At 41.9% G+C, this 10,482-nt stretch overlaps 1 pseudogene; it reads right to left on the bottom strand.

Annotated features, from left to right (window-relative positions):
* Positions 1-1,588: 1,588 nt before the first annotated feature.
* LOC100520597 (voltage-dependent calcium channel gamma-like subunit pseudogene) lies at positions 1,589-2,265 on the bottom strand (annotated as a pseudogene).
* Between the last annotated feature and the right edge of the window lie 8,217 nt (positions 2,266-10,482).

Below are 10,482 nucleotides of genomic sequence, written 5' to 3'. Positions count from 1 at the left end.
ACCAGGTCTCAAACATGTTCTTAATATTTATTTAGCTGGTGTGGGACTTTCTCCTGTGAACTCCAAATGATGTTAGTCATGTTTTACCACTGCTGGTACCCTGCAGAATCCCCTTCTTTTCCTCACAATTCATATAAAAAGCCTGACATTTCATATTAGTGGAATAATATATGGTCTTTTGTGACTGACTTCTTTCACTTAGCAAAAATGTCTTCGAGGTTCATCCGTGTTGTAGCAGGTATCAGTACTTCATTCCTTTTCACAGTGAATACTATCCCATTGTATGGATACACCACAAATTTGTTTTTCCAGTATTTAGTTGATGGACATGTGAGTTTTTTCCACTTTTTGGCTATCTTGAATAATGCTGCTATGGACATTCATGTACAGGTTTTTGTATGAACATGTTTTCATTCCTTTTGGGTACATACCTAGGAGTGGAAGTACTGGAGCTTATGGAAACTCTGGCATTTTGAGGAATGGCCAAATTGTTTTCCAAAGTAGTGTACCATTTTACATTCCCATCAGCAATGTATGAGAGTTTCCATTTCTCCACATCCTTGCCAAAACTTATTACTGTCTGTCTTTTTTTTTTATAGCCATCCTAGTGGATGTAAAATGATATCTCATCATGGTTTTATTTATTTATTTATTTAATTTTTTTTCTTTTTAAGGCCGTGGATTTTTTTAGGGCCATACCTGTGGCATATGAAAGTTCCCAGGTTAGAGGTCAAATCAGAGCTGCCTACGGCCTATGCCACAGCAATGTGGGATCCGAGCCACATCCATGACCCACTCACTGCAACGCCAGATCCTTAACCCACTGAGCTAGGCCAGGGATCAAACCCTCATCCTCATGGACACTTAACCTGCTGAGCCACAGCAGCAACACCTCATAGTGGTTTAGTTTGCCTTTCCCTAATGATGAGAGCTGCTGAGAATCTTTTCATGTCTCTATTAGACATTTGTGTATCTCCTTTGCAGAAATGTCTGTTCAAACCCTTTGCCCATTGGGCTATTTGTCTTTTTTGTTGAGTTTGAAGATTCTTTATATATTCCGGATATAAGCCCCTTGTTAGACATATAATTTGAAAATACTTTCAGGAGTTCCCTTGTGGCACAGCAGGTTAAGGATCCAGCATTGTCACTGCAGTGGCTTGGCTCACTGCTTTGGTGCGGGTTTGATCCCTGGCCTGTGAACTTTTGTATGCCGCAGGTGTAGCCAGTGTGTATACATATATATTTACCCATTCTGTGGGTTGTCTTTTCGCTTTGTTGGTGGTGACTTATGTTGCACAAAATTTTAAAATTTTGATTATTTCATTTGTCATTTGTGCTTTTGATGTGGTATCTGTGAAACCATGGTCTAACTCAAGGTCACAAAGATTCACTCCTATAGTACTTCTGTAACTTTTTTTAAATTTTAAAATATTTTTCTTCTTGTAAAATAATCATCCTACTAACTTGGTTGAGCAGGTACAGCTGGTAGCACTGAGGTGCCCAATGGTCTCTGGGTTGCAGACCAGCTGCAAAGCCCCCTGGGCTACTGACCTGACCACCCAAAGATTAAGAGGTGGCAATTTCAAGGTCACATGTTAGAAGAGTCCCACCTTGACCACAGTTTATGGTAGAACTTGATGTCCTCAGAAGGGGGCCTAAATTTTGTAGGGTGGCCCAAGGGATGGGTGAGGCTGTTTAGATGGGTGAGGCTGTTGAAGTGGAAGCCACTGATGGCATTGGGGATGAAGAGGACAGAGGCAGTGAACTGTCTCCAGAAGATCAGGGTGAGGCCGATGAACGTGACCTGTTCCTCAGAAGGATCAGGAGGCTCAGGAGCCCCCCGAATGTGAGGATGAAAGAGACAAGGAGGAGAACAGAGCCCATGGCCCACTTGCGACATGAGTGGAGGTCTTCATACACCTGGGACACCATGAGGAGCACTAGGCCAAAGATGGTGACCGCCACAGCCAAGGTGGCCATGCTGCGGGCCAGGGCCAGGCCCCAGGCCAGCTCAGGCACTTGGGCCTGATTCAGGTTTCTGAGGTGGTGTGGTGCAGTCTGGTTGGAGGCCATGCAGAAGTGCCACAGCCTGAATTGGCAGTCCTCAGCCAGGAGCCAGTGGTCATCACAGATGGAGATGGAGGAGACGATCATGGACTGGGAGGCACACAGGATGATGAGGGTCCAGATGAAGGACTCAAAGGAGGACTAGCAGGGCCTGCTTTGGGCCAGCAGCCTCTGGGCCTGCACATTGAGGGTGGTCATGCTTCATGGTTCCTTCATACTTCTTGGCTGTGTAACTTATTTTTTTCATACTCATTTTGTATCCAGAAACTTTGCTAAACTCTCTAATTATAGTAATTTACTGTATTTTCCTTTTGATCTTCTATGTGCATGAACATATCATTTGAAAATAATGACAGTTTTGAAGTTCCCATTGTGGCTCAGTGGGTTAAGAACCCGACTAGTATGCATGAGATGGGTTCAAACCCTGGCCTCACTCAGCAGGTTAAAGGATCCAACATTGCAAAAAGCTGTGGTGTGGGTTGCAGATACCGCTCAGTTCTGGCATTCCTGTGGCTGTGGTATAGGCTGGCGGTTGTGGCTCTGATTCGACCCCTAGCCTGGGAACCTCCATTTGCTGCAGGTGCATCCCTAAAAAGATGAAGGAAAATAACGACAGTTTTAATTTTTTGTTCTAGTATTTAAATCTTTTCTTTCTTTCTTTCTTTTTTTTTTTTTTTTTTTTTTTTTTTTTGCCATTTCTTGGGCCGCGGGAGCCTGGGAATTTCCATATGCTGCCAGTGTGGCCCTTAAAAAAAAAAGAAAAGAAAAACTGTAAGCAAACAGTAGTAAAATGGAACTTCTTTAATCTTATGAAGTAATAGAATGCAACTTCTTTAATCTTTTTTTTTTTTGTCTTTTGTCTTTTTTTGTCTTTTTGTTGTTGTTGTTGTTGTTGTTGCTATTTCTTGGGCCGCTCCCGCGGCATATGGAGGTTCCCAGGCTAGGGGTTGAATCGGAGCTGTAGCCACCGGCCTACGCCAGAGCCACAGCAACGCGGGATCCGAGCCGTGTCTGCAACCTATACCACAGCTCACGGCAACGCCAGATCGTTAACCCACTGAGCAAGGGCAGGGACCGAACCCGCAACCTCATGGTTCCTAGTCGGATTCGTTAACCACTGCGCCACGACAGAACTCCTTTAATCTTAAAAAAATACCTGTAACAAGCATCATACTTAAAGGAGAATATTGAAAGTTTCCTCTCTACGTATCAGGAATCAGACAATGATATCTGTGATCACTATTTCTTTTTTTCTTTCTTTTCTTTCTTTTTTTTTTTTTTTTTTGGCTATACCTGTGGCATGTGGAAGTTCCCAGACCAGGGACTAAACCTGTGTCATAGCAGTGACCCAAAGCCACTGCAGTAACAACACTGGATCTTTAATCCACTGCATCACAAGAGAACTCCTGCTATTACTATTTCTACTCAACATTATGCTGGGCAGAAAGCAACATTAAGAAATAAAAGATCTATGGGAGTTCCCGTCGTGGCGCAGTGGTTAACGAATCCGACTAGGAACCATGAGGTTGCGGGTTCGGTCCTTGCCCTTGCTCAGTGGGTTAATGATCCGGCGTTGCCGTGAGCTGTGGTGTAGGTTGCAGACGCAGCTCGGATCCCGCGTTGCTGTGGCTCTGGCGTAGGCCGGTGGCTACAGCTCCAAATTCGACCCCTAGCCTGGGAACCTCCATATGCTGCGGGAGCGGCCCAAGAAATAGCAAAAAAAAGACAAAAAAAAAAAAAAAAGATCTATGGAGTTCCCTTTGTGGCTCAGTGGTTAACGAATCCGACTAGGAACCATGAGGTTGTAGGTTCGATCCCTGGCCTTACTCAGTGGGTTAAGGATCTGGTGTTGCTGTGGCTGTGGTGTAGGCTGGTGGCTACAGCTCCGATTAGACCCCTAGCCTGGGAACCTCCATATGCCATGGAAAGTGGCCCTAGAAAAGGCAAAGAGACAAAAAAAAAATTTTTTTTAAATAGGTATCTTTTTGTTTGCCACACCCACAGCATGGGGCAAGGGATTGAACCCACACCACAGTAGGAATCTTAGCCCCAACAGTGACAACACCAGCTCCTTAACAAGCTGTGCCACCAGGAAATTCCCCTAATATATAAATTTAGAGCAAATTTTCCAGAGTTCCCGTCGTGGCTCAGTGGTTAACAAATCCAACTAGGAACCATGAGGTTTCGGGTTCGATCCCTGGCCTCACTCAGTGGGCTAAGGATCTGGTGTTGCTGTGGCTGTGGTGTAGGCCGGCAGATGTAGCTCCGATTTAACCCCTAGCCTGGGAACAACCATATGCCTTAGGTGTGGCCCTGGAAAAGACAAAAAAGACAACCCCCCCAAATTTTCCTTTAATTATTGCATCCCACAAGTGTTAATATTTAGTGTTTTTGATATCAGTCAGTTTGAAATATTTTGTAATTCCCATTATAATTTCTTCTTTGTCCCATAGCTTTTTAGAAGCATGTTCTAAAATTTACGGGCATTTCCTAGCAATATATTTGTTATTGACTTCTAGCACAATTTCACTGAGATCTGAGAACATGATACATACAATATAATCTGTATAATTTCAATCCTTTGAAATTTGTTGAGATTTGTTTATATTTGTAAATGTCCCATGAATGCTAGAAAAAATATATTCTGTAGTTGTTTGGTACAGTGTCGTATACATGGTTAATATACAAGCTTAGAAAGAAACATGGTTGGAATTCCCGTTGTGGCAAAGTGGAGGTTGCAGGTTCGATCCCTGGCCTCATTCAGTGGATTAAGGATCCCGCGTTGCCCTGAGCTGTGGTGTAGGTTGCAGATGCGGCTCAAATCCCAGCATTGCTGTGGCTGTGGTGTAGGCTGGCAGCTGTAGCTCTGATTCAACCCCTAACCTGGGAACCTCCATATGCTACGGTGAGGCTTTAAAAAGCGAAAAAGAAAAAAAAAGAAAAAGAAACATGGTCAAGTTTCTACACTGTTGTTCAAATATTTTATGTCCTTACAAAATTGTTGTTGTCTACCTGTTTAATCAATTACTGAGAGAGGTATGCTAACATTGTCCTGTATAATTAGCTAGTCTGTTTCTCCTTGTAGTTCTGTCAATTTTTTTTTGTATTATTGAGTTCACAAATATTTAGAATTGTTATATTTTTCTGGTGAATGGGATGACTACAACTTTAATATTTTTATTTTTTATTTTTTATTTTTCTTATTTTTATTTTTCAATGAATTTCATTACATTTATAATTGTATGATAATCATCACATCTGGATTTTACAGTATTTTCATCCCAAATCCCCAGTGCATCCCCCACCCCCCAGCCTGTCTCATTTGGAAACCCTGTAAGTTTTTCAAAGTCTGTGAGTCAGTATCTGTTCTGCAAAGAAGTTCATTGTATCCTTTTTTTAGATTCCACATGTAAGTGATACCATATGATGTTGGTGTCTCACTGTCTAACTTCACTTAGTGTGATAATTTCCAGGTGCATCCATGTTGCTGCAAACACCATTATTTCTTTCCTTTTAATGGCTGAGTAATATTCCTTTGTATATATGTACCACATCTTCTTTATCCACTCCTCTGTGGATGGACATTTAGGTTATTTCCATGTCTTGGCTATTGTATATAGGGCTGCAATGAACATTGGAGTACATGTATCTTTTCGAGTCATGGTTTTCTCTGGATAGGTGGCCAGGAGTCGGATTGCTGGATCAAATGGTAAATCTATTTTTAGTTTTCTGAGGAATCTCCATACTGTTTTCCACAGTGGTTGCACCAAATTACATTCCTACCAACAGTGTAATAGGGTTCCCTTTTCTCCACACCCTTTCCAGCATTTATTGTTTGTAGGCTTTATTTTGTTGTTGTTGTCTTTTTGCCATTTCTAGGGCTGCTTCTTCAGCATATGGAGGTTCCCAGGCTAGGGGTCTAATCAGAGCTGTAGCCGCCGGCCTACTCCAGAGCCACAGCAATGCTACCGGATCCAAGCCAAGTCTGCAACCTACACCACAGCTCACAGCAACGCCGGATCCTTAACCCACTGCCAAGGCCAGGGATGGAACCTGCAACCTCATGGTTCCTAGTCGGATTAGTTAACCACTGAGCCACGACGGGAAATCCTGTTTGTAGACTTTTTGAGGATGGCCATTCTGGCCAGTGTAAGGTGGTAGCTCATAGTGGTTTTGATTTGCATTTCTCTAATAATTAGTGATGTTGAACATCTTTTCATGTGTTTTTTGGCCATCCCTATGTCTTCTTTGGAGAATTGTCTGTTTAGATCTTCTGCCCATTTTTTGATGGGGTTGTTTGTTTTTTTTTAGTATTGAGCTACAGAAGGCGTTTATAAATTTTGGAGATTAATCCCTTGTCAGTCACTTCATTTGCAAATATTTTCTCCCATTCTGTGCTCTGTCTTTTCGCTTTGTTTAGGGTTTCCTTTGCTGTGCAGAAACTTTTAAGTTTAAATCCCATTGGTTTAATTATTTATTTATTTTTTTGTCTTTTGTCGTTTTTAGGGCTGCACCCATGGCATATGGAGGTTCCCAGGCTAGGGGTCTAATCAGCCTGTGCCAGCAATGCCAGATCCTTAACCCACTGAGTTAGGCCAGGGATCGAACCTGCATCCTCACTGATGATAGTCAGATTCATTTCCACTGAACCACGTTGGGTACGCCTCTCCAAATTTTGAAATTTTCATCCTTTGTATATGCTTTTCTAATAGATGTGTCTCTTGTTTAAGCATATAGTGTGTGCATGTTAATTCAGTCTAGCAATCTTTATTTGTAACTGAGATAGTCAGTTTGCATTTAATGTAATTTAATGTGCACAAATTAAGCTTTTTAATGTACTGTCTCTTTATACCACTTCTTCTGTGTTCCTTTTTTTTTTTTTTTTTTTTTTTTTTAAGGTCACACCCAAGGCCTATGAAAGTTCCCAGGCTAGGGGTCCAACTGGAGCTGCAGCCACTGGCCTACATCAGGGCCACAGCAACATCAGATCCGAACTGTGTCTGTGACCTACATCACAGTGCACGGCAACGCCTGACCCTTAACCCACTGAGCGAGGCCAGAGATCGAACCCTTGTCCTCATGGATGCAGGTCTGGTTTGTTAACCGCTGAGCCACGACGGGAACTCCTCCCTTCTGTGTTCCTTTTTACGGTTTTTCCTCTTTAGGATTAGTTACATAAAAATCACTCACTTCTCACTCCCATTTGTTTGGAAGTTACTCCATTTGAAAAACAAAGAAAAAACTTTGGGAATTACTTTTGTGGCTCAGCAGTAACAAACCTGGCGGTATCGATGAGGATGTGGGTTCGATCCCTGGCCTCACTTGGTGGGTTGAGGATCCAGCCTTGCTGTGAGCTGTGGTGTAGACCAGCAGTGCAGCTCTGATTTGACCCCCAGCCTGGGAACTTCCGTATGCCTAAAAACCAAAAAAACAAAACAAAACAAAAAAACAACAAGAAAAACCAAACCCCCAACCCCCGCCAAAAACCAAAAACAACCTTTGGTGATTCCCTTAGAGATTACAATATGCATCGTGATTTACCAAAGTCTAATATTAATCTTTACCTTTCTCTTAGAGTTCCCTTCTTAGCTCAGCAGTTAACGATCCTTACTAAGAACCATGAGGATTCGGGTTTGATCCCTGGCATGGATCAGTGGATTAAGGATCCAGCGTTGCTGCGGCGTTGCTGCGAGCGATGGTGTAGGTCACTAGTTCCTGTGGTTGTGGTTTAGGCTGGCTGGTGGCTGCAACTCTGATTGGCCCCCCTAGCCCAGGAACTTCCATATGCCGCAGGTGCAGTCCTAAAAAGCAAAGCAAAACAAAACAAAACAAAAAATTTACCTTTTTCCTTCTCCCAGACAATGCAAATACCTTAGGACAGTTAAATCCATTTAACTGTCCTAAGGTATTATCGTTGTCATTAACTTATGTGCTATCGTTGTCATTAATTTTTTTATTGTAGTAAAAAAAAAAAAACTCATAGCATTAAATTTACCCTCAACCATTTTTACATGTAGAGTTCAGTAATAGTAATTATAATTACACTGTTGTGCAGCAGATCTCTAAAACTTTTTATCTAACAAAATTGAAACTATGTTGTCATTTATTTTAGTGCTACATATGTATAAATTTCACAAGACCTTGTTATTGTTATTTTATCCAGTGTTTACTGGGTACCATATATCTACCGCTTTTTTGGTTCTTCATTCCTTGCTATATATTTCTGAGGTTCCATCTGGAATCATTTCCCTTTTGCTTGAAGAACAGTGTTTTAAATTTCCTTGTATGTGCTGGTAGTAAATTCTCTCAGATTCTGATGGTCTGAAAATAGCTTCATTTTATTTATTTATTTATTTTTTGCTTTTTTTTTTAGGGACGCACCCACAGATTATGAAAGTTCCCAGGCTAGGGGTCAAATAGGAGCTGCAGCTGCTGGCCTATGCCACAGACACAGCAACATTAGATCCGAGCCGTGTCTTTGGCCTATACCACAGCTCACAGGCAACGCCAGATCCTTAACCCACTGAATGAGGCCAGGGATCAAACCTGGGTCCTCATGGATACTAGTCAAATTCATTTCTGTTGAGCCACGACAGGAACTCCATTCTTCACTTTCACTGAATATGCATTTAAGTTTTCCCCTGTCTTTTTTCAATGGCTTAATAGCTCATTTCTTTTTAGTACTGAAAAATATCTCATTGTCTTGTATGTACCACAGTTTATTTGCCCATTCATTTCTTGAATAATATCTCTTTTTTTTTGCTTCCGAATTTTGGCAGTTATGAATAAAGCTGCTTCGCTCTTTTTTGTGTTTCCTGTATTCCGCTTCAATTTTGAAAGATATTTTCACCTACATAGCGTTGGCATAACTAAGTTGGCAATTACTTTCTTTTAGTACCTTGTAGATCACTTTCCATTATCTTCTGGCTACCTTGTCTGCAGTTGAGAAAAAAAAATTTATTTGAACAATTTTCTTTTGGTTTTTCTCTTCTGGTTAATTGATTCTATTTTTATCTGTGTTTAAACTGCTCTGAAACCTATATACTGAGATCTTAATTTTGGTTATATTTTTCACTTCTATAATATACTTTTTTTTTTCTCTTTTGGCTGTGTCCATGGCATATGGAAGTTCCCCAGGCCAGGGACTGAATCCGAGACACAGCTGTGTGTGCTTAACTAACTGTGCCACAGCCAGAACTCCCACTTCTATAATTTCTAGTTGATTTGTTTTCAAATCTGTACTGTCACTTGTATAGTTCCTTGAGAAATATTTAAATAAGGCTTTTATCAGTATCTGGCACCCTAGTGAGTCTGTTTCTATTGCCTGTTGTTTCTGATGGTTCTTACTTATCCTGTGTTGTTCCTCACTGTGTATCTGGTTATTTTTAATTGTGTGTTGGTTGTCATATTTGAAGAATTATTTATGGAAACAATTTGAGATCTGTAATAATATTATTTTTTCCTGGAAAAGCCTCCTTTGCTCCTTTCCAGGTACCTGGGGAAACAAAGAGTATGGGATTACCTTAATCCAAGTTTAATCCTTGACATTTTCTGAGCCATTCAAATAACAAAGTCAAAATGTAGACCTCATGAAGACAGATTATTTCTGGTTCATCCTTCCTCCTAGAGTGTACTTCTCTAGTTTCCAAGCCCAAAGCAGGGAATGGTTTACCTCAGATTCCAACTTTTGTGCCCCTAGCTCTATGAGGCCACCAAAAGAGCAGCTCAGCTTCTCAGGTCCCTCTTTGCCATAGGCAGACACCCTTCAGATAAAAACATCCCTGCATGCTTTGCTCACCTCTCTGGGTTTCTCACCTCTTTCAGATTTCACCTCAGTCATGACTCACCTGAAGGCATTAGCAGTCTGGAACCAAAGCCTAAGGATTTTTTTGTTTCCCCTTTTTCAGCATGAGTTCCTGCTGCAGAACAGGGTATATGTTGCACTAGGAGTCTCCCTTTGGTTGGTACTCAGCTCCAATTCAGCTCTAACTCTTCAGTTCCCAGTGTTCATCAATAAGCACACTTCCCTTATTCGCTATTTCCTGGGGTGGGCAAATGACCCCTGGAGGAAAGCCTGCTTGGGATCCTAGTGGTGTGCTGTGTGTGTGTGTGCACGCGCACATGCTCATGCATGCTCTCAGGTGCCTGCGAGAGGCAGTAGGGGTGGGGAAGGCGGGGGTGGGGGTGGGGAGAGACCTGGTAGCTTCAGTTCACTAGCTCATTGTCTTATCTGCCCCCTAACTTAAGAAGAACCTCTACAATGGCAAATGCCTCTGAATAGAAGAGGCCCCGGTTCATTTCTTATGTTCTGACTATGCAGTACCATCACCACTACTCCTCTGGCACAGTTACCATCGTCCATCTCCTGGACTTAACTGGTCTCCCTGTTTCCACCTTTGCCCCCTCATAGAAATG

This window comes from Sus scrofa, chromosome X, assembly GCF_054392235.1.
Source record: "Sus scrofa isolate SSC_HxYL_T2T_F1_AM1 chromosome X, Sscrofa_HxYL_maternal_Yorkshire_Landrace_v2.0, whole genome shotgun sequence".
Lineage (NCBI taxonomy): Eukaryota > Metazoa > Chordata > Mammalia > Artiodactyla > Suidae > Sus > Sus scrofa.
The sequence above is the reverse complement of the archived record's forward strand: the minus strand, read 5'-3'. Positions and strand labels throughout refer to the sequence as shown.